The sequence below is a fragment of the Musa acuminata genome, chromosome BXJ1-1 (genome assembly GCF_036884655.1).
Source record: "Musa acuminata AAA Group cultivar baxijiao chromosome BXJ1-1, Cavendish_Baxijiao_AAA, whole genome shotgun sequence".
NCBI classification, from domain to species: domain Eukaryota; kingdom Viridiplantae; phylum Streptophyta; class Magnoliopsida; order Zingiberales; family Musaceae; genus Musa; species Musa acuminata.
Genome location: NC_088327.1, coordinates 27,340,662 through 27,364,006, shown reverse-complemented (window position 1 = coordinate 27,364,006; position 23,345 = coordinate 27,340,662). Strand labels below are relative to the sequence as shown.

The 23,345-nt window shown below is 55.3% G+C and overlaps 48 non-coding genes and 1 pseudogene across 48 annotated transcripts; all 49 read right to left on the bottom strand.

Moving 5' to 3' along the window:
- Positions 1 to 705: 705 nt before the first annotated feature.
- LOC135592274 (5S ribosomal RNA) lies at positions 706 to 824 on the bottom strand. The gene has a single exon (XR_010478975.1). It is a non-coding gene; the product is annotated as a 5S ribosomal RNA (ribosomal RNA).
- Positions 825 to 1,174: 350 nt separating this feature from the next.
- Positions 1,175 to 1,293, bottom strand: LOC135593154 (5S ribosomal RNA). Its single transcript, XR_010479428.1, has one exon. It is a non-coding gene; the product is annotated as a 5S ribosomal RNA (ribosomal RNA).
- A 350-nt stretch (positions 1,294 to 1,643) lies between these two features.
- LOC135592269 (5S ribosomal RNA) lies at positions 1,644 to 1,762 on the bottom strand. The gene has a single exon (XR_010478974.1). It is a non-coding gene; the product is annotated as a 5S ribosomal RNA (ribosomal RNA).
- Positions 1,763 to 2,112: 350 nt separating this feature from the next.
- On the bottom strand, positions 2,113 to 2,231 carry LOC135592262 (5S ribosomal RNA). Its single transcript, XR_010478971.1, has one exon. It is a non-coding gene; the product is annotated as a 5S ribosomal RNA (ribosomal RNA).
- Positions 2,232 to 2,581: 350 nt separating this feature from the next.
- LOC135594007 (5S ribosomal RNA) lies at positions 2,582 to 2,700 on the bottom strand. Its single transcript, XR_010479950.1, has one exon. It is a non-coding gene; the product is annotated as a 5S ribosomal RNA (ribosomal RNA).
- Positions 2,701 to 3,050: 350 nt separating this feature from the next.
- LOC135590958 (5S ribosomal RNA) lies at positions 3,051 to 3,169 on the bottom strand. The gene has a single exon (XR_010478367.1). It is a non-coding gene; the product is annotated as a 5S ribosomal RNA (ribosomal RNA).
- A 235-nt stretch (positions 3,170 to 3,404) lies between these two features.
- On the bottom strand, positions 3,405 to 3,523 carry LOC135592419 (5S ribosomal RNA). The gene has a single exon (XR_010479039.1). It is a non-coding gene; the product is annotated as a 5S ribosomal RNA (ribosomal RNA).
- A 349-nt stretch (positions 3,524 to 3,872) lies between these two features.
- LOC135593091 (5S ribosomal RNA) lies at positions 3,873 to 3,991 on the bottom strand. Its single transcript, XR_010479396.1, has one exon. It is a non-coding gene; the product is annotated as a 5S ribosomal RNA (ribosomal RNA).
- A 971-nt stretch (positions 3,992 to 4,962) lies between these two features.
- Positions 4,963 to 5,079, bottom strand: LOC135592608 (5S ribosomal RNA; annotated as a pseudogene).
- A 349-nt stretch (positions 5,080 to 5,428) lies between these two features.
- LOC135590119 (5S ribosomal RNA) lies at positions 5,429 to 5,547 on the bottom strand. Its single transcript, XR_010477531.1, has one exon. It is a non-coding gene; the product is annotated as a 5S ribosomal RNA (ribosomal RNA).
- A 350-nt stretch (positions 5,548 to 5,897) lies between these two features.
- Positions 5,898 to 6,016, bottom strand: LOC135593841 (5S ribosomal RNA). Its single transcript, XR_010479849.1, has one exon. It is a non-coding gene; the product is annotated as a 5S ribosomal RNA (ribosomal RNA).
- Positions 6,017 to 6,366: 350 nt separating this feature from the next.
- Positions 6,367 to 6,485, bottom strand: LOC135593664 (5S ribosomal RNA). Its single transcript, XR_010479763.1, has one exon. It is a non-coding gene; the product is annotated as a 5S ribosomal RNA (ribosomal RNA).
- A 350-nt stretch (positions 6,486 to 6,835) lies between these two features.
- On the bottom strand, positions 6,836 to 6,954 carry LOC135593133 (5S ribosomal RNA). Its single transcript, XR_010479415.1, has one exon. It is a non-coding gene; the product is annotated as a 5S ribosomal RNA (ribosomal RNA).
- A 235-nt stretch (positions 6,955 to 7,189) lies between these two features.
- LOC135593071 (5S ribosomal RNA) lies at positions 7,190 to 7,308 on the bottom strand. Its single transcript, XR_010479385.1, has one exon. It is a non-coding gene; the product is annotated as a 5S ribosomal RNA (ribosomal RNA).
- Positions 7,309 to 7,658: 350 nt separating this feature from the next.
- Positions 7,659 to 7,777, bottom strand: LOC135594174 (5S ribosomal RNA). The gene has a single exon (XR_010480018.1). It is a non-coding gene; the product is annotated as a 5S ribosomal RNA (ribosomal RNA).
- A 350-nt stretch (positions 7,778 to 8,127) lies between these two features.
- On the bottom strand, positions 8,128 to 8,246 carry LOC135593993 (5S ribosomal RNA). Its single transcript, XR_010479937.1, has one exon. It is a non-coding gene; the product is annotated as a 5S ribosomal RNA (ribosomal RNA).
- A 350-nt stretch (positions 8,247 to 8,596) lies between these two features.
- Positions 8,597 to 8,715, bottom strand: LOC135593661 (5S ribosomal RNA). Its single transcript, XR_010479760.1, has one exon. It is a non-coding gene; the product is annotated as a 5S ribosomal RNA (ribosomal RNA).
- A 350-nt stretch (positions 8,716 to 9,065) lies between these two features.
- On the bottom strand, positions 9,066 to 9,184 carry LOC135593128 (5S ribosomal RNA). Its single transcript, XR_010479412.1, has one exon. It is a non-coding gene; the product is annotated as a 5S ribosomal RNA (ribosomal RNA).
- Positions 9,185 to 9,419: 235 nt separating this feature from the next.
- On the bottom strand, positions 9,420 to 9,538 carry LOC135593027 (5S ribosomal RNA). Its single transcript, XR_010479338.1, has one exon. It is a non-coding gene; the product is annotated as a 5S ribosomal RNA (ribosomal RNA).
- A 350-nt stretch (positions 9,539 to 9,888) lies between these two features.
- On the bottom strand, positions 9,889 to 10,007 carry LOC135594171 (5S ribosomal RNA). Its single transcript, XR_010480017.1, has one exon. It is a non-coding gene; the product is annotated as a 5S ribosomal RNA (ribosomal RNA).
- Positions 10,008 to 10,357: 350 nt separating this feature from the next.
- On the bottom strand, positions 10,358 to 10,476 carry LOC135593990 (5S ribosomal RNA). The gene has a single exon (XR_010479935.1). It is a non-coding gene; the product is annotated as a 5S ribosomal RNA (ribosomal RNA).
- A 350-nt stretch (positions 10,477 to 10,826) lies between these two features.
- On the bottom strand, positions 10,827 to 10,945 carry LOC135593659 (5S ribosomal RNA). The gene has a single exon (XR_010479758.1). It is a non-coding gene; the product is annotated as a 5S ribosomal RNA (ribosomal RNA).
- A 350-nt stretch (positions 10,946 to 11,295) lies between these two features.
- LOC135588705 (5S ribosomal RNA) lies at positions 11,296 to 11,414 on the bottom strand. Its single transcript, XR_010476419.1, has one exon. It is a non-coding gene; the product is annotated as a 5S ribosomal RNA (ribosomal RNA).
- Positions 11,415 to 11,649: 235 nt separating this feature from the next.
- On the bottom strand, positions 11,650 to 11,768 carry LOC135592990 (5S ribosomal RNA). The gene has a single exon (XR_010479318.1). It is a non-coding gene; the product is annotated as a 5S ribosomal RNA (ribosomal RNA).
- A 350-nt stretch (positions 11,769 to 12,118) lies between these two features.
- On the bottom strand, positions 12,119 to 12,237 carry LOC135594167 (5S ribosomal RNA). The gene has a single exon (XR_010480016.1). It is a non-coding gene; the product is annotated as a 5S ribosomal RNA (ribosomal RNA).
- A 350-nt stretch (positions 12,238 to 12,587) lies between these two features.
- On the bottom strand, positions 12,588 to 12,706 carry LOC135593985 (5S ribosomal RNA). Its single transcript, XR_010479932.1, has one exon. It is a non-coding gene; the product is annotated as a 5S ribosomal RNA (ribosomal RNA).
- A 350-nt stretch (positions 12,707 to 13,056) lies between these two features.
- Positions 13,057 to 13,175, bottom strand: LOC135593655 (5S ribosomal RNA). The gene has a single exon (XR_010479757.1). It is a non-coding gene; the product is annotated as a 5S ribosomal RNA (ribosomal RNA).
- Positions 13,176 to 13,525: 350 nt separating this feature from the next.
- On the bottom strand, positions 13,526 to 13,644 carry LOC135588701 (5S ribosomal RNA). The gene has a single exon (XR_010476418.1). It is a non-coding gene; the product is annotated as a 5S ribosomal RNA (ribosomal RNA).
- A 235-nt stretch (positions 13,645 to 13,879) lies between these two features.
- On the bottom strand, positions 13,880 to 13,998 carry LOC135592937 (5S ribosomal RNA). The gene has a single exon (XR_010479305.1). It is a non-coding gene; the product is annotated as a 5S ribosomal RNA (ribosomal RNA).
- A 350-nt stretch (positions 13,999 to 14,348) lies between these two features.
- On the bottom strand, positions 14,349 to 14,467 carry LOC135594164 (5S ribosomal RNA). The gene has a single exon (XR_010480015.1). It is a non-coding gene; the product is annotated as a 5S ribosomal RNA (ribosomal RNA).
- Positions 14,468 to 14,817: 350 nt separating this feature from the next.
- On the bottom strand, positions 14,818 to 14,936 carry LOC135593982 (5S ribosomal RNA). The gene has a single exon (XR_010479931.1). It is a non-coding gene; the product is annotated as a 5S ribosomal RNA (ribosomal RNA).
- Positions 14,937 to 15,286: 350 nt separating this feature from the next.
- On the bottom strand, positions 15,287 to 15,405 carry LOC135593652 (5S ribosomal RNA). The gene has a single exon (XR_010479755.1). It is a non-coding gene; the product is annotated as a 5S ribosomal RNA (ribosomal RNA).
- A 350-nt stretch (positions 15,406 to 15,755) lies between these two features.
- Positions 15,756 to 15,874, bottom strand: LOC135588700 (5S ribosomal RNA). Its single transcript, XR_010476417.1, has one exon. It is a non-coding gene; the product is annotated as a 5S ribosomal RNA (ribosomal RNA).
- A 235-nt stretch (positions 15,875 to 16,109) lies between these two features.
- On the bottom strand, positions 16,110 to 16,228 carry LOC135592901 (5S ribosomal RNA). Its single transcript, XR_010479286.1, has one exon. It is a non-coding gene; the product is annotated as a 5S ribosomal RNA (ribosomal RNA).
- A 350-nt stretch (positions 16,229 to 16,578) lies between these two features.
- Positions 16,579 to 16,697, bottom strand: LOC135594157 (5S ribosomal RNA). The gene has a single exon (XR_010480013.1). It is a non-coding gene; the product is annotated as a 5S ribosomal RNA (ribosomal RNA).
- Positions 16,698 to 17,047: 350 nt separating this feature from the next.
- LOC135593979 (5S ribosomal RNA) lies at positions 17,048 to 17,166 on the bottom strand. Its single transcript, XR_010479930.1, has one exon. It is a non-coding gene; the product is annotated as a 5S ribosomal RNA (ribosomal RNA).
- A 350-nt stretch (positions 17,167 to 17,516) lies between these two features.
- Positions 17,517 to 17,635, bottom strand: LOC135593646 (5S ribosomal RNA). Its single transcript, XR_010479751.1, has one exon. It is a non-coding gene; the product is annotated as a 5S ribosomal RNA (ribosomal RNA).
- A 350-nt stretch (positions 17,636 to 17,985) lies between these two features.
- On the bottom strand, positions 17,986 to 18,104 carry LOC135588697 (5S ribosomal RNA). The gene has a single exon (XR_010476413.1). It is a non-coding gene; the product is annotated as a 5S ribosomal RNA (ribosomal RNA).
- A 235-nt stretch (positions 18,105 to 18,339) lies between these two features.
- On the bottom strand, positions 18,340 to 18,458 carry LOC135592854 (5S ribosomal RNA). The gene has a single exon (XR_010479272.1). It is a non-coding gene; the product is annotated as a 5S ribosomal RNA (ribosomal RNA).
- Positions 18,459 to 18,808: 350 nt separating this feature from the next.
- On the bottom strand, positions 18,809 to 18,927 carry LOC135594154 (5S ribosomal RNA). Its single transcript, XR_010480012.1, has one exon. It is a non-coding gene; the product is annotated as a 5S ribosomal RNA (ribosomal RNA).
- A 350-nt stretch (positions 18,928 to 19,277) lies between these two features.
- Positions 19,278 to 19,396, bottom strand: LOC135593976 (5S ribosomal RNA). The gene has a single exon (XR_010479927.1). It is a non-coding gene; the product is annotated as a 5S ribosomal RNA (ribosomal RNA).
- Positions 19,397 to 19,746: 350 nt separating this feature from the next.
- Positions 19,747 to 19,865, bottom strand: LOC135593641 (5S ribosomal RNA). Its single transcript, XR_010479750.1, has one exon. It is a non-coding gene; the product is annotated as a 5S ribosomal RNA (ribosomal RNA).
- A 350-nt stretch (positions 19,866 to 20,215) lies between these two features.
- LOC135588692 (5S ribosomal RNA) lies at positions 20,216 to 20,334 on the bottom strand. Its single transcript, XR_010476410.1, has one exon. It is a non-coding gene; the product is annotated as a 5S ribosomal RNA (ribosomal RNA).
- Positions 20,335 to 20,569: 235 nt separating this feature from the next.
- On the bottom strand, positions 20,570 to 20,688 carry LOC135592815 (5S ribosomal RNA). Its single transcript, XR_010479255.1, has one exon. It is a non-coding gene; the product is annotated as a 5S ribosomal RNA (ribosomal RNA).
- Positions 20,689 to 21,038: 350 nt separating this feature from the next.
- On the bottom strand, positions 21,039 to 21,157 carry LOC135587925 (5S ribosomal RNA). The gene has a single exon (XR_010476001.1). It is a non-coding gene; the product is annotated as a 5S ribosomal RNA (ribosomal RNA).
- A 350-nt stretch (positions 21,158 to 21,507) lies between these two features.
- On the bottom strand, positions 21,508 to 21,626 carry LOC135593300 (5S ribosomal RNA). Its single transcript, XR_010479517.1, has one exon. It is a non-coding gene; the product is annotated as a 5S ribosomal RNA (ribosomal RNA).
- A 350-nt stretch (positions 21,627 to 21,976) lies between these two features.
- Positions 21,977 to 22,095, bottom strand: LOC135593051 (5S ribosomal RNA). Its single transcript, XR_010479377.1, has one exon. It is a non-coding gene; the product is annotated as a 5S ribosomal RNA (ribosomal RNA).
- A 350-nt stretch (positions 22,096 to 22,445) lies between these two features.
- On the bottom strand, positions 22,446 to 22,564 carry LOC135593972 (5S ribosomal RNA). The gene has a single exon (XR_010479926.1). It is a non-coding gene; the product is annotated as a 5S ribosomal RNA (ribosomal RNA).
- A 350-nt stretch (positions 22,565 to 22,914) lies between these two features.
- Positions 22,915 to 23,033, bottom strand: LOC135593635 (5S ribosomal RNA). The gene has a single exon (XR_010479744.1). It is a non-coding gene; the product is annotated as a 5S ribosomal RNA (ribosomal RNA).
- Between the last annotated feature and the right edge of the window lie 312 nt (positions 23,034 to 23,345).

Genomic DNA, 23,345 nt, shown 5'->3' with positions numbered 1-23,345 from the left:
TTATTGAGAATTTAGATGAGGTTAAAGCACACACAGAGCAATTTTTTTATTCCTTACTCAATCAAGCTGGGAAAACTAATAACATTCATGTGAAGCCGACTAGAAAACTTGATTCGGAAGCTATTTCAATCCTCAATGCCCCAATTACAGACGACGAAATTGTATGTGTTGTCTTTAAGTCACTAAAGCACAAAAGCCCAGGTCCAGATGGATTTCCAGCTGAATTTTACCAAACTTCTTGGTCTATTATTGGAAATGATGTGATCAAGGCTTGCCAACATTTTTTCTCTTCAGGTCAAATTCTTAGAGAGATGAATTGTACTTTTATTTCTTTAATCCCGAAGAATGCAGGGGCAGATTCACTAGAGAAATATCGACTATGTGCACGTCGCGGCCGGCGCATGAACGTCCGAAGCCTCTTGCCCGTCACAAAACCGTCGGCGCTTTCTTGAAAAATCACGAAATCCCTATTGCAAGCTCTCTCCGAGCCCTAGCCCAACGACTGCGTATCGGTCACGGCAAACTCGCGCCGAAACCATCGACACTTTCTCGAACGATCTCGGAAATCGCTATTGCGACCCGAATCCGGAAAGCTCTTTCCGAGCCCCACGATACTGATTGCGTAGCGGTCACGGCAAATTCCGTGCCCTAAAAAAATCGTCACGGTAGTCTACGGGAAATGTTTCGTATCTCGAGACGCAAAAAGGAGTGCAACACGAGGACTTACCGGGGGGTCACCCATCCTAGTACTACTCTCGCCCAAGCACGCTTAACTTCGGAGTTCTGATGGGATCCGGTGCTTTACTGCTTGTATGATCGCACCGGTTTCGGGTGCTTCGTCCCTCTCCTATGTGCACGTCGCGGCCGGCGCATTAACGTCCGAAGCCTCTTGCCCGTCACGAAACCGTCGGCGCTTTCTCGAACGATCACGAAATCCCTATTGCAAGCTCTCTCCGAGCCCTAGTCCAACGACTGCGTATCGGTCATGACAATCTCGCGCCGAAACCATCGACACTTTCTCGAACGATCTCGGAATCGCTATTGCGACCCCAATCCGGAAAGCTCTTTCTGAGCCCCACGATACTGGCAGCGTAGCGGTCACGGCAAATTCCGTGCCCGAAAACAATCGTCTCGGAGCTCTACGGGAGATGTTTCGTATCTCGGGACGCAAAAAGGAGTGCAACACGAGGGCTTCCCGGGGGGTCACCCATCCTAGTACTACTCTCACCCAAGCACGCTTAACTTCGGAGTTCTGATGGGATCCGGTGCTTTAGTGCTGGTATGATCGCACCGGTTTCGGGTGCTTCGTCCCTCGCCTATGTGCAAGTCGCGGCCAGCGCATCAACGTCCGGAGCCTCTTGCCCGTCACGAAACCGTCGGCGCTTTCTCGAAAGATTACGAAATCACTATTGCAAGCTCTCTCCGAGCCCTAGCCCAACGACTGCGTATTGGTCACGGCAAGCTCGCGCCGAAACCATCGACACTTTCTCGAACGATCTCGGAATCGCTATTATGACCCGAATCCAGAAAGCTCTTTCCGAGCCCCACGATACTGAATGCGTAGCGGTCACGGCAAATTCCGTGCCCGAAAACTCTCGTCTCGGAGCTCTACGGGAGATGTTTCGTATCTCGGGACGCAAAAAGGAGTGCAACACGAGGACTTACCGGGGGGTCACCCATCCTAGTACTACTCTCGCCCAAGCACGCTTAACTTCGGAGTTCTGATGGGATCCGGTGCTTTACTGCTTGTATGATCGCACCGGTTTCGGGTGCTTCGTCCCTCGGCTATGTGCATGTCGCGGCCGGTGCATGAACGTCCGAAGCCTCTTGCCCGTCACAAAACCGTCGGCGCTTTCTTGAAAAATCACGAAATCCCTATTGCAAGCTCTATCCGAGCCCTAGCCCAACGACTGCGTATCGGTCACGACAAACTCGCGCCGAAACCATCGACACTTTCTCGAACGATCTCGGAATCGCTAATGCGACCCGAATCCGGAAAGCTCTTTCCGAGCCCCACGATACTGATTGCGTAGCGGTCACGGCAAATTCCGTGCCCCAAAAAAATCGTCTCGGTAGTCTACGGGAAATGTTTCGTATCTCGGGACGCAAAAAGGAGTGCAACACGAGGACTTACCGGGGGGTCACCCATCCTAGTACTACTCTCGCCCAAGCACGCTTAACTTCGGAGTTCTGATGGGATCCGGTGCTTTACTGCTTGTATGATCGCACCGGTTTCGGGTGCTTCGTCCCTCGCCTATGTGCACGTCGCGGCCGGCGCATTAACGTCCGAAGCCTCTTGCCCGTCACGAAACCGTCGGCGCTTTCTCGAACGATCACGAAATCCCTATTGCAAGCTCTCTCCGAGCCCTAGCCCAACGACAGCGTATCGGTCACGGCAAGCTCGTGCCGAAACCATCGACACTTTCTCGAACGATCTCGGAATCGCTATTGCGACCCCAATCCGGAAAGCTCTTTCTGAGCCCCACGATACTGACAGCGTAGCGGTCACGGCAAATTCCGTGCCCGAAAACAATCGTCTCGGAGCTCTACGGGAGATGTTTCGTATCTCGGGACGCAAAAAGGAGTGCAACACGAGGGCTTCCCGGGGGGTCACCCATCCTAGTACTACTCTCGCCCAAGCACGCTTAACTTCGGAGTTCTGATGGGATCCGGTGCTTTAGTGCTGGTATGATCGCACCGGTTTCGGGTGCTTCGTCCCTCGCCTATGTGCAAGTCGCGGCCGGCGCATCAACGTCCGGAGCCTCTTGCCCGTCACGAAACCGTCGGCGCTTTCTCGAAAGATTACGAAATCACTATTGCAAGCTCTCTCCGAGCCCTAGCCCAACGACTGCGTATTGGTCACGGCAAGCTCGCGCCGAAACCATCGACACTTTCTCGAACGATCTCGGAATCGCTATTGCGACCCCAATCCGGAAAGCTCTTTCCGAGCCCCACGATACCGACTGCGTAGCGGTCACGGCAAATTCCGTGCCCGAAAACGATCGTTTCGGAGCTCTACGGGAGATGTTTCGTATCTCGGGACACAAAAAAGAGTGCAACACGAGGACTTCCCGGGGGGTCACCCATCCTAGTTCTACTCTCGCCCAAGCACGCTTAACTTCGGAGTTCTGATGGGATCCAGTGCTTTAGTGCTAGTATGATCGCACCGGTTTCGGGTGCTTCGTCCCTCGCCTATGTGCACGTCGCGGCCGGCGCATCAACGTCCGAAGCCTCTTGCCCGTCACGAAACCGTCGGCGCTTTCTCGAACGATCACGAAATCCCTATTGCAAGCTCTCTCCGAGCCCTTGCCCAACGACTGCGTAGCGTTCACGGCAAATTCAGTGCCCGAAAATAATCGTCTCGGAGCTCTACGGGAGATGTTTCGTATCTCGGGATGCAAAAAGGAGTGCAACACGATGACTTCCCGGGGGGTCACCCATCCTAGTACTACTCTCGCCCAAGCACGCTTAACTTCGGCGTTCTTATGGGATCCGATGCTTTAGTGCTGGTATGATCGCAACGGTTTCGGGTGCTTCGTCCCTCGCCTATGTGCACGTCGCGGCCGGCGCATCAACGTCCGGAGCCTCTTGCTCTTCAAGAAACCGTCGGCGCTTTCTCGAAAGATTACGAATCCCTATTGCAAGCTCTCTCCGAGCCCTAGCCCAACGACTATGTATCGGTCACGGCAAGCTCGCGCCGAAACCATTGACACTTTCTCGAACGATCACGGAATCGCTATTGCTACCCCAATCCGGAAAGCTCTTTCCGAGCCCCACGATTCTGACTGCGTAGCAGTCACGGCAAATTCCGTGCCCGAAAACTATCGTCTCGGAGCTCTACGGGAGATGTTTCGTATCTCGGGACGCAAAAAGTAATGCAACACGAGGACTTCCCGGGGGGTCACCCATCCTAGTACTACTCTCGCCCAAGCACGCTTAACTTCGGAGTTCTGATGGGATCCGGAGCTTTAGTGCTGGTATGATCGCACCGGTTTCGGGTGCTTCGTCCCTCGCCTATGTGCACGTCGCGGTCGGCGCATCAACGTCCGAATCCTCTTGCCCGTCACGAAACCGTCGGCGCTTTCTCGAACGATCACGAAATCCCTATTGCAAGCTCTCTCCGAGCCCTAGCCCAACGAATGCGTAGCTATCACGGTAAATTTCGTGCCCGAAAACAATCGTCTCGGAGCTCTACGGGAGATGTTTCGTATCTCGGGATGCAAAAAGGAGTGCAACACGAGGACATCCCGAGGTGTCACCCATCCTAGTACTTTTTTGGTAAGTAAAAAAGTAAATTGATTATGTGTAAAGTTTCTACAACTAGCTTTATCTATACAAGTCATAGACAAAGCCAAGTAACTCATAGAGTGCGAATGCGATAGTTATGACTTCACATGCTGTAGACTATAACTACCTGTGGGTACATTATTTGGCATCATTCCCAATATCTTTAGCTAATAGCAAAATTAAATTTGATAAAAATATCTTTTTCTCTTCGGGTGAAGTGCTCGGTTTTGAGATAATGCTCCATACAGGATCTTGAGTCTCTAATAATCTCTTTCAAGAGCTGAGCATTGTTTGTGTGTTGATATTCAAAGATTCTATTACATCTCTCCTTCCACATCCACCAAATAGCGCATCTGAAAGTAACCTTTGCCAGTTGTGTAAGAGGCCCTTTTCTTGAGAAACATTGCATAAGGTCGCCTAGTTCTTGATGCAAGTTTGGTTGCGGCAGTCTATTGAGTTCAAATCGCTGGAGAATCTCCTTCCATATCCATTTTGTATAATCACAAGCGAAATAGAGGTGGTCAACAGTTTCTTCTTGTTGCAAACAAAGGGAGCATCGGTTAACATGATAGATACCTCTTCTTTTCATATTGTCTATTGTAGGTAGTTTATTGAGAAGGGCCTGCCATGTACATAAGGAGTGTCTTTGTGATCCCAGTCGATCCCATGTCCAACTGCTTGGGACCCATGGGTAACAAGTGGGCACCCATCCTAGTACTACTCTCGCCCAAGCACGCTTAACTTCGGAGTTCTTATAGGATCCGGTGCTTTAGTGCTGGTATGATTGCATCGGTTTCGGGTGCTTCGTCCCTCGCCTATGTGCACGTCGCGGCCGGCGCATCAACGTCCGAAGCCTCTTGCCCGTCACGAAACCGTCGGTGCTTTCTCGAACGATCACGAAATCCCTATTGCAAGCTCTCTCCGAGCCCTAGCCCAACGACTGCGTATCGGTCACGACAATCTCGCGCCGAAACATCGACACTTTCTCGAACGATCTCGGAATCGCTATTGCGACCCCAATCCGGAAAGCTCTTTCTGAGCCCCACGATACTGACAGCGTAGCGGTCACGGCAAATTTCGTGCCCTAAAACAATCGTCTCGGAGCTCTACGGGAGATGTTTCGTATCTCGGGACGCAAAAAGTAGTGCAACATGAGGACTTCCCGGGGGGTCACCCATCCTAGTACTACTCTCGCCCAAGCACGCTTAACTTCGGAGTTCTGATGGGATCCGGTGATTTAGTGCTGGTATGATCGCGCCGGTTTCGGGTGCCTCGTCCCTCGCCTATGTGCACGTCGCGGCCGGCGCATCAACGTCCGGAGCCTCTTGCCCGTCACGAAACCGCCGGTGCTTTCTCGAACGATCACGAAATCCCTATTGGAAGCTCTCTCCGAGCCCTAGCCCAACGACCGCGAATTGGTCACGGCAAGCTCGCGCCGAAACCATCGGCACTTTCTCGAACGATCTCGGAATCGCTATTGCGACCCCAATCCGGAAAGCTCTTTCCGAGCCCCACGATACTGACTGCGTAGCGGTCACGGCAAATTCCGTGCCCGAAAACAATCATCTCGGAGGTCTACGGGAGATGTTTCGTATCTCGGGACGCAAAAAGTAGTGCAACACGAGGACTTCCCGGGGGGTCACCCATCCTAGTACTACTCTCGCCCAAGCACGCTTAACTTCGGAGTTCTGATGGGATCCGGTGATTTAGTGCTGGTATGATCGCGCCGGTTTCGGGTGCCTCGTCCCTCGCCTATGTGCACGTCGCGGCCGGCGCATCAACGTCCGGAGCCTCTTGCCCGTCACGAAACCGCCGGTGCTTTCTCGAACGATCACGAAATCCCTATTGGAAGCTCTCTCCGAGCCCTAGCCCAACGACCGCGTATCGGTTACGGCAAGCTCGCGCCGAAACCATCGGCACTTTCTCGAACGATCTCGGAATCGCTATTGCGACCCCAATCCGGAAAGCTCTTTCCGATCCCCACGATACTGACTGCGTAGCGGTCACGGCAAATTCCGTGCCCGAAAACAATCATCTCGGAGGTCTACGGGAGTTGTTTCGTATCTCGGGACGCAAAAAGGAGTGCAACACGAGGACTTCCCGGGGGGTCACCCATCCTATTACTACTCTCGCCCAAGCACGCTTAACTTCGGAGTTCTGATGGGATCCGGTGCTTTAGTGCTGGTATGATCGCACCGGTTTCGGGTGCTTCGTCCCTTGCCTATGTGCACGTAGCGGCCGGTGCATCAACGTCCGAAGCCTCTTGCCCATCACGAAACCGTCGGCGCTTTCTCGAATGATCTCGAAATCCCTATTGCAAGCTCTCTCCGAGCCCTAGCCCAACGACGGCGTATCGGTCACGGCAATCTCGCGCAGAAACAATCGACACTTTCTCGAACGATCTCGGAATCGCTATTGCGACCCCAATCCGGAAAGCTCTTTCCGAGCCCCACGATACTGACTGCATAGCGGTCACGACAAATTCCGTGCACGAAAACTATCGTCTCGGAGCTCTACGGGAGATGTTTTGTATCTCGAGACGCAAAAAGGAGTGCAGCACGAGGACTTCCCGGGGGGTCACCCATCCTAGTACTACTCTCGCCCAAGCACGCTTAACTTCGGAGTTCTGATGGGATCCGGTGCTTTAGTGCTGGTATGATCGCACCGGTTTCGGGTGCTTCGTCCCTCGCCTATGTGCACGACGCGGCCGGCGCATCAACGTCCGAAGCCTCTTGCCCGTCACGAAACCGTCGGCGCTTTCTCGAACGATCACGAAATCCCTATTGCCAGCTCTCTCCCAGCCCTAGCCCAACAACTGCGTAGCGGTCACGGCAAATTCCGTGTCCGAAAACAATCGTCTCGGAGCTCTACGGGAGATGTTTCGTATCTCAGGACTCAAAAAGGAGTGCAACACGAGGACTTCCCGGGGGGTCACCCATCCTAGTACTACTCTCGCCCAAGCACGCTTAACTTCGGAGTTCTTATGGGATCCGGTGCTTTAGTGCTGGTATGATCGCACTGGTTTCGGGTGCTTCGTCCCTCGCCTATGTGCACGTCGTGGCCGGCGCATCAACGTCCGAAGCCTCTTGCCCGTCACGAAACCGTCGGCGCTTTCTCGAACGATCTCGAAATCCCTATTGCAAGCTCTCTCCGAGCCCTAGCCCAACGACTGCGTATCGGTCACGGCAATCTCGCGCCGAAACCATCGACACTTTCTCGAACGATCTCGGAATCGCTATTGAGACCCCAATCCGGAAAGCTCTTTCTGAGCCCCACGATACTGACTGCGTAGCGGTCACGGCAAATTCTGTGCCCGAAAACAATCGTCTCGGAGCTCTACGGTAGATGTTTCGTATCTCGGGACGCAAAAAGGAGTGCAACACGAGGAGTTCCCGGGGGGTCACCCATCCTAGTACTACTCTCGCCCAAGCACGCTTAACTTCGAAGTTCTGATGGGATCCAGTGCTTTAGTGCTGGTATGATCGCACCGGTTTCGGGTGCTTCGTCCCTCGCCTATGTGCACGTCGCGGCCGGCGCATCAACGTCCGGAGCCTCTTGCCCGTCATGAAACCGTCGGCGCTTTCTCGAAAGATTACAAAATCCCTTTTGCATGCTCTCTCCGAGCCCTAGCCCAACGACTGCGTATCGGTCACGGCAAGCTCGCGCCGAAATCATCGACACTCTCTCGAACGATCTCGGAATCGCTTTTGCGACCCCAATCCGGAAAGCTCTTTCCGAGCCCCACGATACTGACTGCATAGCGGTCACGGCAAATTCCGTGCCCGAAAACAATCGTCTCGGAGCTCTACGGGAGATGTTTCCTATCTCGGGACGCAAAAAGGAGTGCAACACGAGGACTTCCCGGGGGGTCACCCATCCTAGTACTACTCTCGCCCAAGCACGCTTAACTTCGGAGTTCTGATGGGATCCGGTGATTTAGTGCTGGTATGATCGCGCCGGTTTCGGGTGCCTCGTCCCTCGCCTATGTGCACGTCGCGGCCGGCGCATCAACGTCCGGAGCCTCTTGCCCGTCACGAAACCGCCGGTGCTTTCTCGAACGATCACGAAATCCCTATTGGAAGCTCTCTCCGAGCCCTAGCCCAACGACCGCGTATCGGTTACGGCAAGCTCGCGCCGAAACCATCGGCACTTTCTCGAACGATCTCGGAATCGCTATTGCGACCCCAATCCGGAAAGCTCTTTCCGATCCCCACGATACTGACTGCGTAGCGGTCACGGCAAATTCCGTGCCCGAAAACAATCATCTCGGAGGTCTACGGGAGTTGTTTCGTATCTCGGGACGCAAAAAGGAGTGCAACACGAGGACTTCCCGGGGGGTCACCCATCCTATTACTACTCTCGCCCAAGCACGCTTAACTTCGGAGTTCTGATGGGATCCGGTGCTTTAGTGCTGGTATGATCGCACCGGTTTCGGGTGCTTCGTCCCTTGCCTATGTGCACGTAGCGGCCGGTGCGTCAACGTCCGAAGCCTCTTGCCCATCACGAAACCGTCGGCGCTTTCTCGAATGATCTCGAAATCCCTATTGCAAGCTCTCTCCGAGCCCTAGCCCAACGACGGCGTATCGGTCACGGCAATCTCGCGCAGAAACAATCGACACTTTCTCGAACGATCTCGGAATCGCTATTGCGACCCCAATCCGGAAAGCTCTTTCCGAGCCCCACGATACTGACTGCATAGCGGTCACGACAAATTCCATGCACGAAAACTATCGTCTCGGAGCTCTACGGGAGATGTTTTGTATCTCGAGACGCAAAAAGGAGTGCAGCACGAGGACTTCCCGGGGGGTCACCCATCCTAGTACTACTCTCGCCCAAGCACGCTTAACTTCGGAGTTCTGATGGGATCCGGTGCTTTAGTGCTGGTATGATCGCACCGGTTTCGGGTGCTTCGTCCCTCGCCTATGTGCACGACGCGGCCGGCGCATCAACGTCCGAAGCCTCTTGCCCGTCACGAAACCGTCGGCGCTTTCTCGAACGATCACGAAATCCCTATTGCCAGCTCTCTCCCAGCCCTAGCCCAACAACTGCGTAGCGGTCACGGCAAATTCCGTGTCCGAAAACAATCGTCTCGGAGCTCTACGGGAGATGTTTCGTATCTCAGGACTCAAAAAGGAGTGCAACACGAGGACTTCCCGGGGGGTCACCCATCCTAGTACTACTCTCGCCCAAGCACGCTTAACTTCGGAGTTCTTATGGGATCCGGTGCTTTAGTGCTGGTATGATCGCACTGGTTTCGGGTGCTTCGTCCCTCGCCTATGTGCACGTCGTGGCCGGCGCATCAACGTCCGAAGCCTCTTGCCCGTCACGAAACCGTCGGCGCTTTCTCGAACGATCTCGAAATCCCTATTGCAAGCTCTCTCCGAGCCCTAGCCCAACGACTGCGTATCGGTCACGGCAATCTCGCGCCGAAACCATCGACACTTTCTCGAACGATCTCGGAATCGCTATTGAGACCCCAATCCGGAAAGCTCTTTCTGAGCCCCACGATACTGACTGCGTAGCGGTCACGGCAAATTCTGTGCCCGAAAACAATCGTCTCGGAGCTCTACGGTAGATGTTTCGTATCTCGGGACGCAAAAAGGAGTGCAACACGAGGAGTTCCCGGGGGGTCACCCATCCTAGTACTACTCTCGCCCAAGCACGCTTAACTTCGAAGTTCTGATGGGATCCAGTGCTTTAGTGCTGGTATGATCGCACCGGTTTCGGGTGCTTCGTCCCTCGCCTATGTGCACGTCGCGGCCGGCGCATCAACGTCCGGAGCCTCTTGCCCGTCATGAAACCGTCGGCGCTTTCTCGAAAGATTACAAAATCCCTTTTGCATGCTCTCTCCGAGCCCTAGCCCAACGACTGCGTATCGGTCACGGCAAGCTCGCGCCGAAATCATCGACACTCTCTCGAACGATCTCGGAATCGCTTTTGCGACCCCAATCCGGAAAGCTCTTTCCGAGCCCCACGATACTGACTGCATAGCGGTCACGGCAAATTCCGTGCCCGAAAACAATCGTCTCGGAGCTCTACGGGAGATGTTTCCTATCTCGGGACGCAAAAAGGAGTGCAACACGAGGACTTCCCGGGGGGTCACCCATCCTAGTACTACTCTCGCCCAAGCACGCTTAACTTCGGAGTTCTGATGGGATCCGGTGATTTAGTGCTGGTATGATCGCGCCGGTTTCGGGTGCCTCGTCCCTCGCCTATGTGCACGTCGCGGCCGGCGCATCAACGTCCGGAGCCTCTTGCCCGTCACGAAACCGCCGGTGCTTTCTCGAACGATCACGAAATCCCTATTGGAAGCTCTCTCCGAGCCCTAGCCCAACGACCGCGTATCGGTTACGGCAAGCTCGCGCCGAAACCATCGGCACTTTCTCGAACGATCTCGGAATCGCTATTGCGACCCCAATCCGGAAAGCTCTTTCCGATCCCCACGATACTGACTGCGTAGCGGTCACGGCAAATTCCGTGCCCGAAAACAATCATCTCGGAGGTCTACGGGAGTTGTTTCGTATCTCGGGACGCAAAAAGGAGTGCAACACGAGGACTTCCCGGGGGGTCACCCATCCTATTACTACTCTCGCCCAAGCACGCTTAACTTCGGAGTTCTGATGGGATCCGGTGCTTTAGTGCTGGTATGATCGCACCGGTTTCGGGTGCTTCGTCCCTTGCCAATGTGCACGTAGCGGCCGGTGCATCAACGTCCGAAGCCTCTTGCCCATCACGAAACCGTCGGCGCTTTCTCGAATGATCTCGAAATCCCTATTGCAAGCTCTCTCCGAGCCCTAGCCCAACGACGGCGTATCGGTCACGGCAATCTCGCGCAGAAACAATCGACACTTTCTCGAACGATCTCGGAATCGCTATTGCGACCCCAATCCGGAAAGCTCTTTCCGAGCCCCACGATACTGACTGCATAGCGGTCACGACAAATTCCGTGCACGAAAACTATCGTCTCGGAGCTCTACGGGAGATGTTTTGTATCTCGAGACGCAAAAAGGAGTGCAGCACGAGGACTTCCCGGGGGGTCACCCATCCTAGTACTACTCTCGCCCAAGCACGCTTAACTTCGGAGTTCTGATGGGATCCGGTGCTTTAGTGTTGGTATGATCGCACCGGTTTCGGGTGCTTCGTCCCTCGCCTATGTGCACGACGCGGCCGGCGCATCAACGTCCGAAGCCTCTTGCCCGTCACGAAACCGTCGGCGCTTTCTCGAACGATCACGAAATCCCTATTGCCAGCTCTCTCCCAGCCCTAGCCCAACAACTGCGTAGCGGTCACGGCAAATTCCGTGTCCGAAAACAATCGTCTCGGAGCTCTACGGGAGATGTTTCGTATCTCAGGACTCAAAAAGGAGTGCAACACGAGGACTTCCCGGGGGGTCACCCATCCTAGTACTACTCTCGCCCAAGCACGCTTAACTTCGGAGTTCTTATGGGATCCGGTGCTTTAGTGCTGGTATGATCGCACTGGTTTCGGGTGCTTCGTCCCTCGCCTATGTGCACGTCGTGGCCGGCGCATCAACGTCCGAAGCCTCTTGCCCGTCACGAAACCGTCGGCGCTTTCTCGAACGATCTCGAAATCCCTATTGCAAGCTCTCTCCGAGCCCTAGCCCAACGACTGCGTATCGGTCACGGCAATCTCGCGCCGAAACCATCGACACTTTCTCGAACGATCTCGGAATCGCTATTGAGACCCCAATCCGGAAAGCTCTTTCTGAGCCCCACGATACTGACTGCGTAGCGGTCACGGCAAATTCTGTGCCCGAAAACAATCGTCTCGGAGCTCTACGGTAGATGTTTCGTATCTCGGGACGCAAAAAGGAGTGCAACACGAGGAGTTCCCGGGGGGTCACCCATCCTAGTACTACTCTCGCCCAAGCACGCTTAACTTCGAAGTTCTGATGGGATCCAGTGCTTTAGTGCTGGTATGATCGCACCGGTTTCGGGTGCTTCGTCCCTCGCCTATGTGCACGTCGCGGCCGGCGCATCAACGTCCGGAGCCTCTTGCCCGTCATGAAACCGTCGGCGCTTTCTCGAAAGATTACAAAATCCCTTTTGCATGCTCTCTCCGAGCCCTAGCCCAACGACTGCGTATCGGTCACGGCAAGCTCGCGCCGAAATCATCGACACTCTCTCGAACGATCTCGGAATCGCTTTTGCGACCCCAATCCGGAAAGCTCTTTCCGAGCCCCACGATACTGACTGCATAGCGGTCACGGCAAATTCCGTGCCCGAAAACAATCGTCTCGGAGCTCTACGGGAGATGTTTCCTATCTCGGGACGCAAAAAGGAGTGCAACACGAGGACTTCCCGGGGGGTCACCCATCCTAGTACTACTCTCGCCCAAGCACGCTTAACTTCGGAGTTCTGATGGGATCCGGTGATTTAGTGCTGGTATGATCGCGCCGGTTTCGGGTGCCTCGTCCCTCGCCTATGTGCACGTCGCGGCCGGCGCATCAACGTCCGGAGCCTCTTGCCCGTCACGAAACCGCCGGTGCTTTCTCGAACGATCACGAAATCCCTATTGGAAGCTCTCTCCGAGCCCTAGCCCAACGACCGCGTATCGGTTACGGCAAGCTCGCGCCGAAACCATCGGCACTTTCTCGAACGATCTCGGAATCGCTATTGCGACCCCAATCCGGAAAGCTCTTTCCGATCCCCACGATACTGACTGCGTAGCGGTCACGGCAAATTCCGTGCCCGAAAACAATCATCTCGGAGGTCTACGGGAGTTGTTTCGTATCTCGGGACGCAAAAAGGAGTGCAACACGAGGACTTCCCGGGGGGTCACCCATCCTATTACTACTCTCGCCCAAGCACGCTTAACTTCGGAGTTCTGATGGGATCCGGTGCTTTAGTGCTGGTATGATCGCACCGGTTTCGGGTGCTTCGTCCCTTGCCAATGTGCACGTAGCGGCCGGTGCATCAACGTCCGAAGCCTCTTGCCCATCACGAAACCGTCGGCGCTTTCTCGAATGATCTCGAAATCCCTATTGCAAGCTCTCTCCGAGCCCTAGCCCAACGACGGCGTATCGGTCACGGCAATCTCGCGCAGAAACAATCGACACTTTCTCGAACGATCTCGGAATCGCTATTGCGACCCCAATCCGGAAAGCTCTTTCCGAGCCCCACGATACTGACTGCATAGCGGTCACGACAAATTCCGTGCACGAAAACTATCGTCTCGGAGCTCTACGGGAGATGTTTTGTATCTCGAGACGCAAAAAGGAGTGCAGCACGAGGACTTCCCGGGGGGTCACCCATCCTAGTACTACTCTCGCCCAAGCACGCTTAACTTCGGAGTTCTGATGGGATCCGGTGCTTTAGTGTTGGTATGATCGCACCGGTTTCGGGTGCTTCGTCCCTCGCCTATGTGCACGACGCGGCCGGCGCATCAACGTCCGAAGCCTCTTGCCCATCACGAAACCGTCGGCGCTTTCTCGAACGATCACGAAATCCCTATTGCCAGCTCTCTCCCAGCCCTAGCCCAACAACTGCGTAGCGGTCACGGCAAATTCCGTGTCCGAAAACAATCGTCTCGGAGCTCTACGGGAGATGTTTCGTATCTCAGGACTCAAAAAGGAGTGCAACACGAGGACTTCCCGGGGGGTCACCCATCCTAGTACTACTCTCGCCCAAGCACGCTTAACTTCGGAGTTCTTATGGGATCCGGTGCTTTAGTGCTGGTATGATCGCACTGGTTTCGGGTGCTTCGTCCCTCGCCTATGTGCACGTCGTGGCCGGCGCATCAACGTCCGAAGCCTCTTGCCCGTCACGAAACCGTCGGCGCTTTCTCGAACGATCTCGAAATCCCTATTGCAAGCTCTCTCCGAGCCCTAGCCCAACGACTGCGTATCGGTCACGGCAATCTCGCGCCGAAACCATCGACACTTTCTCGAACGATCTCGGAATCGCTATTGAGACCCCAATCCGGAAAGCTCTTTCTGAGCCCCACGATACTGACTGCGTAGCGGTCACGGCAAATTCTGTGCCCGAAAACAATCGTCTCGGAGCTCTACGGTAGATGTTTCGTATCTCGGGACGCAAAAAGGAGTGCAACACGAGGAGTTCCCGGGGGGTCACCCATCCTAGTACTACTCTCGCCCAAGCACGCTTAACTTCGAAGTTCTGATGGGATCCAGTGCTTTAGTGCTGGTATGATCGCACCGGTTTCGGGTGCTTCGTCCCTCGCCTATGTGCACGTCGCGGCCGGCGCATCAACGTCCGGAGCCTCTTGCCCGTCATGAAACCGTCGGCGCTTTCTCGAAAGATTACAAAATCCCTTTTGCATGCTCTCTCCGAGCCCTAGCCCAACGACTGCGTATCGGTCACGGCAAGCTCGCGCCGAAATCATCGACACTCTCTCGAACGATCTCGGAATCGCTTTTGCGACCCCAATCCGGAAAGCTCTTTCCGAGCCCCACGATACTGACTGCATAGCGGTCACGGCAAATTCCGTGCCCGAAAACAATCGTCTCGGAGCTCTACGGGAGATGTTTCCTATCTCGGGACGCAAAAAGGAGTGCAACACGAGGACTTCCCGGGGGGTCACCCATCCTAGTACTACTCTCGCCCAAGCACGCTTAACTTCGGAGTTCTGATGGGATCCGGTGATTTAGTGCTGGTATGATCGCGCCGGTTTCGGGTGCCTCGTCCCTCGCCTATGTGCACGTCGCGGCCGGCGCATCAACGTCCGGAGCCTCTTGCCCGTCACGAAACCGCCGGTGCTTTCTCGAACGATCACGAAATCCCTATTGGAAGCTCTCTCCGAGCCCTAGCCCAACGACCGCGTATCGGTTACGGCAAGCTCGCGCCGAAACCATCGGCACTTTCTCGAACGATCTCGGAATCGCTATTGCGACCCCAATCCGGAAAGCTCTTTCCGATCCCCACGATACTGACTGCGTAGCGGTCACGGCAAATTCCGTGCCCGAAAACAATCATCTCGGAGGTCTACGGGAGTTGTTTCGTATCTCGGGACGCAAAAAGGAGTGCAACACGAGGACTTCCCGGGGGGTCACCCATCCTATTACTACTCTCGCCCAAGCACGCTTAACTTCGGAGTTCTGATGGGATCCGGTGCTTTAGTGCTGGTATGATCGCACCGGTTTCGGGTGCTTCGTCCCTTGCCAATGTGCACGTAGCGGCCGGTGCATCAACGTCCGAAGCCTCTTGCCCATCACGAAACCGTCGGCGCTTTCTCGAATGATCTCGAAATCCCTATTGCAAGCTCTCTCCGAGCCCTAGCCCAACGACGGCGTATCGGTCACGGCAATCTCGCGCAGAAACAATCGACACTTTCTCGAACGATCTCGGAATCGCTATTGCGACCCCAATCCGGAAAGCTCTTTCCGAGCCCCACGATACTGACTGCATAGCGGTCACGACAAATTCCGTGCACGAAAACTATCGTCTCGGAGCTCTACGGGAGATGTTTTGTATCTCGAGACGCAAAAAGGAGTGCAGCACGAGGACTTCCCGGGGGGTCACCCATCCTAGTACTACTCTCGCCCAAGCACGCTTAACTTCGGAGTTCTGATGGGATCCGGTGCTTTAGTGTTGGTATGATCGCACCGGTTTCGGGTGCTTCGTCCCTCGCCTATGTGCACGACGCGGCCGGCGCATCAACGTCCGAAGCCTCTTGCCCATCACGAAACCGTCGGCGCTTTCTCGAACGATCACGAAATCCCTATTGCCAGCTCTCTCCCAGCCCTAGCCCAACAACTGCGTAGCGGTCACGGCAAATTCCGTGTCCGAAAACAATCGTCTCGGAGCTCTACGGGAGATGTTTCGTATCTCAGGACTCAAAAAGGAGTGCAACACGAGGACTTCCCGGGGGGTCACCCATCCTAGTACTACTCTCGCCCAAGCACGCTTAACTTCGGAGTTCTTATGGGATCCGGTGCTTTAGTGCTGGTATGATCGCACTGGTTTCGGGTGCTTCGTCCCTCGCCTATGTGCACGTCGTGGCCGGCGCATCAACGTCCGAAGCCTCTTGCCCGTCACGAAACCGTCGGCGCTTTCTCGAACGATCTCGAAATCCCTATTGCAAGCTCTCTCCGAGCCCTAGCCCAACGACTGCGTATCGGTCACGGCAATCTCGCGCCGAAACCATCGACACTTTCTCGAACGATCTCGGAATCGCTATTGAGACCCCAATCCGGAAAGCTCTTTCTGAGCCCCACGATACTGACTGCGTAGCGGTCACGGCAAATTCTGTGCCCGAAAACAATCGTCTCGGAGCTCTACGGTAGATGTTTCGTATCTCGGGACGCAAAAAGGAGTGCAACACGAGGAGTTCCCGGGGGGTCACCCATCCTAGTACTACTCTCGCCCAAGCACGCTTAACTTCGAAGTTCTGATGGGATCCAGTGCTTTAGTGCTGGTATGATCGCACCGGTTTCGGGTGCTTCGTCCCTCGCCTATGTGCACGTCGCGGCCGGCGCATCAACGTCCGGAGCCTCTTGCCCGTCATGAAACCGTCGGCGCTTTCTCGAAAGATTACAAAATCCCTTTTGCATGCTCTCTCCGAGCCCTAGCCCAACGACTGCGTATCGGTCACGGCAAGCTCGCGCCGAAATCATCGACACTCTCTCGAACGATCTCGGAATCGCTTTTGCGACCCCAATCCGGAAAGCTCTTTCCGAGCCCCACGATACTGACTGCATAGCGGTCACGGCAAATTCCGTGCCCGAAAACAATCGTCTCGGAGCTCTACGGGAGATGTTTCCTATCTCGGGACGCAAAAAGGAGTGCAACACGAGGACTTCCCGGGGGGTCACCCATCCTAGTACTACTCTCGCCCAAGCACGCTTAACTTCGGAGTTCTGATGGGATCCGGTGATTTAGTGCTGGTATGATCGCGCCGGTTTCGGGTGCCTCGTCCCTCGCCTATGTGCACGTCGCGGCCGGCGCATCAACGTCCGGAGCCTCTTGCCCGTCACGAAACCGCCGGTGCTTTCTCGAACGATCACGAAATCCCTATTGGAAGCTCTCTCCGAGCCCTAGCCCAACGACCGCGTATCGGTTACGGCAAGCTCGCGCCGAAACCATCGGCACTTTCTCGAACGATCTCGGAATCGCTATTGCGACCCCAATCCGGAAAGCTCTTTCCGATCCCCACGATACTGACTGCGTAGCGGTCACGGCAAATTCCGTGCCCGAAAACAATCATCTCGGAGGTCTACGGGAGTTGTTTCGTATCTCGGGACGCAAAAAGGAGTGCAACACGAGGACTTCCCGGGGGGTCACCCATCCTATTACTACTCTCGCCCAAGCACGCTTAACTTCGGAGTTCTGATGGGATCCGGTGCTTTAGTGCTGGTATGATCGCACCGGTTTCGGGTGCTTCGTCCCTTGCCTATGTGCACGTAGCGGCCGGTGCATCAACGTCCGAAGCCTCTTGCCCATCACGAAACCGTCGGCGCTTTCTCGAATGATCTCGAAATCCCTATTGCAAGCTCTCTCCGAGCCCTAGCCCAACGACGGCGTATCGGTCACGGCAATCTCGCGCAGAAACAATCGACACTTTCTCGAACGATCTCGGAATCGCTATTGCGACCCCAATCCGGAAAGCTCTTTCCGAGCCCCACGATACTGACTGCATAGCGGTCACGACAAATTCCGTGCACGAAAACTATCGTCTCGGAGCTCTACGGGAGATGTTTTGTATCTCGAGACGCAAAAAGGAGTGCAGCACGAGGACTTCCCGGGGGGTCACCCATCCTAGTACTACTCTCGCCCAAGCACGCTTAACTTCGGAGTTCTGATGGGATCCGGTGCTTTAGTGTTGGTATGATCGCACCGGTTTCGGGTGCTTCGTCCCTCGCCTATGTGCACGACGCGGCCGGCGCATCAACGTCCGAAGCCTCTTGCCCATCACGAAACCGTCGGCGCTTTCTCGAACGATCACGAAATCCCTATTGCCAGCTCTCTCCCAGCCCTAGCCCAACAACTGCGTAGCGGTCACGGCAAATTCCGTGTCCGAAAACAATCGTCTCGGAGCTCTACGGGAGATGTTTCGTATCTCAGGACTCAAAAAGGAGTGCAACACGAGGACTTCCCGGGGGGTCACCCATCCTAGTACTACTCTCGCCCAAGCACGCTTAACTTCGGAGTTCTTATGGGATCCGGTGCTTTAGTGCTGGTATGATCGCACTGGTTTCGGGTGCTTCGTCCCTCGCCTATGTGCACGTCGTGGCCGGCGCATCAACGTCCGAAGCCTCTTGCCCGTCACGAAACCGTCGGCGCTTTCTCGAACGATCTCGAAATCCCTATTGCAAGCTCTCTCCGAGCCCTAGCCCAACGACTGCGTATCGGTCACGGCAATCTCGCGCCGAAACCATCGACACTTTCTCGAACGATCTCGGAATCGCTATTGAGACCCCAATCCGGAAAGCTCTTTCTGAGCCCCACGATACTGACTGCGTAGCGGTCACGGCAAATTCTGTGCCCGAAAACAATCGTCTCGGAGCTCTACGGTAGATGTTTCGTATCTCGGGACGCAAAAAGGAGTGCAACACGAGGAGTTCCCGGGGGGTCACCCATCCTAGTACTACTCTCGCCCAAGCACGCTTAACTTCGAAGTTCTGATGGGATCCAGTGCTTTAGTGCTGGTATGATCGCACCGGTTTCGGGTGCTTCGTCCCTCGCCTATGTGCACGTCGCGGCCGGCGCATCAACGTCCGGAGCCTCTTGCCCGTCATGAAACCGTCGGCGCTTTCTCGAAAGATTACAAAATCCCTTTTGCATGCTCTCTCCGAGCCCTAGCCCAACGACTGCGTATCGGTCACGGCAAGCTCGCGCCGAAATCATCGACACTCTCTTGAACGATCTCGGAATCGCTTTTGCGACCCCAATCCGGAAAGCTCTTTCCGAGCCCCACGATACTGACTGCATAGCGGTCACGGCAAATTCCGTGCCCGAAAACAATCGTCTCGGAGCTCTACGGGAGATGTTTCCTATCTCGGGACGCAAAAAGGAGTGCAACACGAGGACTTCCCGGGGGGTCACCCATCCTAGTACTACTCTCGCCCAAGCACGCTTAACTTCGGAGTTCTGATGGGATCCGGTGATTTAGTGCTGGTATGATCGCGCCGGTTTCGGGTGCCTCGTCCCTCGCCTATGTGCACGTCGCGGCCGGCGCATCAACGTCCGGAGCCTCTTGCCCGTCACGAAACCGCCGGTGCTTTCTCGAACGATCACGAAATCCCTATTGGAAGCTCTCTCCGAGCCCTAGCCCAACGACCGCGTATCGGTTACGGCAAGCTCGCGCCGAAACCATCGGCACTTTCTCGAACGATCTCGGAATCGCTATTGCGACCCCAATCCGGAAAGCTCTTTCCGATCCCCACGATACTGACTGCGTAGCGGTCACGGCAAATTCCGTGCCCGAAAACAATCATCTCGGAGGTCTACGGGAGTTGTTTCGTATCTCGGGACGCAAAAAGGAGTGCAACACGAGGACTTCCCGGGGGGTCACCCATCCTATTACTACTCTCGCCCAAGCACGCTTAACTTCGGAGTTCTGATGGGATCCGGTGCTTTAGTGCTGGTATGATCGCACCGGTTTCGGGTGCTTCGTCCCTTGCCTATGTGCACGTAGCGGCCGGTGCATCAACGTCCGAAGCCTCTTGCCCATCACGAAACCGTCGGCGCTTTCTCGAATGATCTCGAAATCCCTATTGCAAGCTCTCTCCGAGCCCTAGCCCAACGACGGCGTATCGGTCACGGCAATCTCGCGCAGAAACAATCGACACTCTCTCGAACGATCTCGGAATCGCTATTGCGACCCCAATCCGGAAAGCTCTTTCCGAGCCCCACGATACTGACTGCATAGCGGTCACGACAAATTCCGTGCACGAAAACTATCGTCTCGGAGCTCTACGGGAGATGTTTTGTATCTCGAGACGCAAAAAGGAGTGCAGCACGAGGACTTCCCGGGGGGTCACCCATCCTAGTACTACTCTCGCCCAAGCACGCTTAACTTCGGAGTTCTGATGGGATCCGGTGCTTTAGTGTTGGTATGATCGCACCGGTTTCGGGTGCTTCGTCCCTCGCCTATGTGCACGACGCGGCCGGCGCATCAACGTCCGAAGCCTCTTGCCCGTCACGAAACCGTCGGCGCTTTCTCGAACGATCACGAAATCCCTATTGCCAGCTCTCTCCCAGCCCTAGCCCAACAACTGCGTAGCGGTCACGGCAAATTCCGTGTCCGAAAACAATCGTCTCGGAGCTCTACGGGAGATGTTTCGTATCTCAGGACTCAAAAAGGAGTGCAACACGAGGACTTCCCGGGGGGTCACCCATCCTAGTACTACTCTCGCCCAAGCACGCTTAACTTCGGAGTTCTTATGGGATCCGGTGCTTTAGTGCTGGTATGATCGCACTGGTTTCGGGTGCTTCGTCCCTCGCCTATGTGCACGTCGTGGCCGGCGCATCAACGTCCGAAGCCTCTTGCCCGTCACGAAACCGTCGGCGCTTTCTCGAACGATCTCGAAATCCCTATTGCAAGCTCTCTCCGAGCCCTAGCCCAACGACTGCGTATCGGTCACGGCAATCTCGCGCCGAAACCATCGACACTTTCTCGAACGATCTCGGAATCGCTATTGAGACCCCAATCCGGAAAGCTCTTTCTGAGCCCCACGATACTGACTGCGTAGCGGTCACGGCAAATTCTATGCCCGAAAACAATCGTCTCGGAGCTCTACGGTAGATGTTTCGTATCTCGGGACGCAAAAAGGAGTGCAACACGAGGAGTTCCCGGGGGGTCACCCATCCTAGTACTACTCCCGCCCAAGCACGCTTAACTTCGAAGTTCTGATGGGATCCAGTGCTTTAGTGCTGGTATGATCGCACCGGTTTCGGGTGCTTCGTCCCTCGCCTATGTGCACGTCGCGGCCGGCGCATCAACGTCCGGAGCCTCTTGCCCGTCATGAAACCGTCGGCGCTTTCTCGAAAGATTACAAAATCCCTTTTGCATGCTCTCTCCGAGCCCTAGCCCAACGACTGCGTATCGGTCACGGCAAGCTCGCGCCGAAATCATCGACACTCTCTCGAACGATCTCGGAATCGCTTTTGCGACCCCAATCCGGAAAGCTCTTTCCGAGCCCCACGATACTGACTGCATAGCGGTCACGGCAAATTCCGTGCCCGAAAACAATCGTCTCGGAGCTCTACGGGAGATGTTTCCTATCTCGGGACGCAAAAAGGAGTGCAACACGAGGACTTCCCGGGGGGTCACCCATCCTAGTACTACTCTCGCCCAAGCACGCTTAACTTCGGAGTTCTGATGGGATCCGGTGCTTTAGTGCTGGTATGATCGCACCGGTTTCGGGTGCTTCGTCCCTTGCCTATGTGCACGTCGCGGCCGGTGCATCAACGTCCGAAGCCTCTTGCCCGTCACGAAACCGTCGGCGCTTTCTCGAAAGATTACGAAATCGGTATTGCAAGCTCTCTCCGATCCCTAGCCCAACGACTGCGTATCGGTCACGGCAAGCTCGCGCCGAAACCATCGACACTTTCTCGAACGATCTCGGAATCTCTATTGCGACCCCAATCCGGAAAGCTCTTTCCGAGCCCCACGATACTGACTGCATAGCGGTCACGGCAAATTCCGTGCCCGAAAACAATCGTCTCGGAGCTCTACGAGAGATGTTTCGTATCTCGGGACGCAAAAAGGAGTGCAACACGAGGACTTCCCGGGGGGTCACCCATCCTAGTACTACTCTCGCCCAAGCACGCTTGACTTCGGAGTTCTGATGGGATCCGGTGCTTTAGTGCTGGTATGATCGCACCGGTTTCGGGTTCTTCGTCCCTTGCCTATGTGCACGTCGCGACCGGCGCATCAACGTCCGAAGCCTCTTGACCGTCACGAAACCGTCGGTGCTTTCTCGAACGATCTCGAAATCCCTATTGCAAGCTCTCTCCGAGCCCTAGCCCAACGACTGCGTATCGGTCACGGCAAGCTCGCGCCGAAATCATCGACACTCTCTCGAACGATCTCGGAATCGCTTTTGCGACCCCAATCCGGAAAGCTCTTTCCGAGCCCCACGATACTGACTGCATAGCGGTCACGGCAAATTCCGTGCCCGAAAACAATCGTCTCGGAGCTCTACGGGAGATGTTTCCTATCTCGGGACGCAAAAAGGAGTGCAACACGAGGACTTCCCGGGGGGTCACCCATCCTAGTACTACTCTCGCCCAAGCACGCTTAACTTCGGAGTTCTGATGGGATCCGGTGATTTAGTGCTGGTATGATCGCGCCGGTTTCGGGTGCCTCGTCCCTCGCCTATGTGCACGTCGCGGCCGGCGCATCAACGTCCGGAGCCTCTTGCCCGTCACGAAACCGCCGGTGCTTTCTCGAACGATCACGAAATCCCTATTGGAAGCTCTCTCCGAGCCCTAGCCCAACGACCGCGTATCGGTTACGGCAAGCTCGCGCCGAAACCATCGGCACTTTCTCGAACGATCTCGGAATCGCTATTGCGACCCCAATCCGGAAAGCTCTTTCCGATCCCCACGATACTGACTGCGTAGCGGTCACGGCAAATTCCGTGCCCGAAAACAATCATCTCGGAGGTCTACGGGAGTTGTTTCGTATCTCGGGACGCAAAAAGGAGTGCAACACGAGGACTTCCCGGGGGGTCACCCATCCTATTACTACTCTCGCCCAAGCACGCTTAACTTCGGAGTTCTGATGGGATCCGGTGCTTTAGTGCTGGTATGATCGCACCGGTTTCGGGTGCTTCGTCCCTTGCCTATGTGCACGTAGCGGCCGGTGCGTCAACGTCCGAAGCCTCTTGCCCATCACGAAACCGTCGGCGCTTTCTCGAATGATCTCGAAATCCCTATTGCAAGCTCTCTCCGAGCCCTAGCCCAACGACGGCGTATCGGTCAAGGCAATCTCGCGCAGAAACAATCGACACTTTCTCGAACGATCTCGGAATCGCTATTGCGACCCCAATCCGGAAAGCTCTTTCCGAGCCCCACGATACTGACTGCATAGCGGTCACGACAAATTCCGTGCACGAAAACTATCGTCTCGGA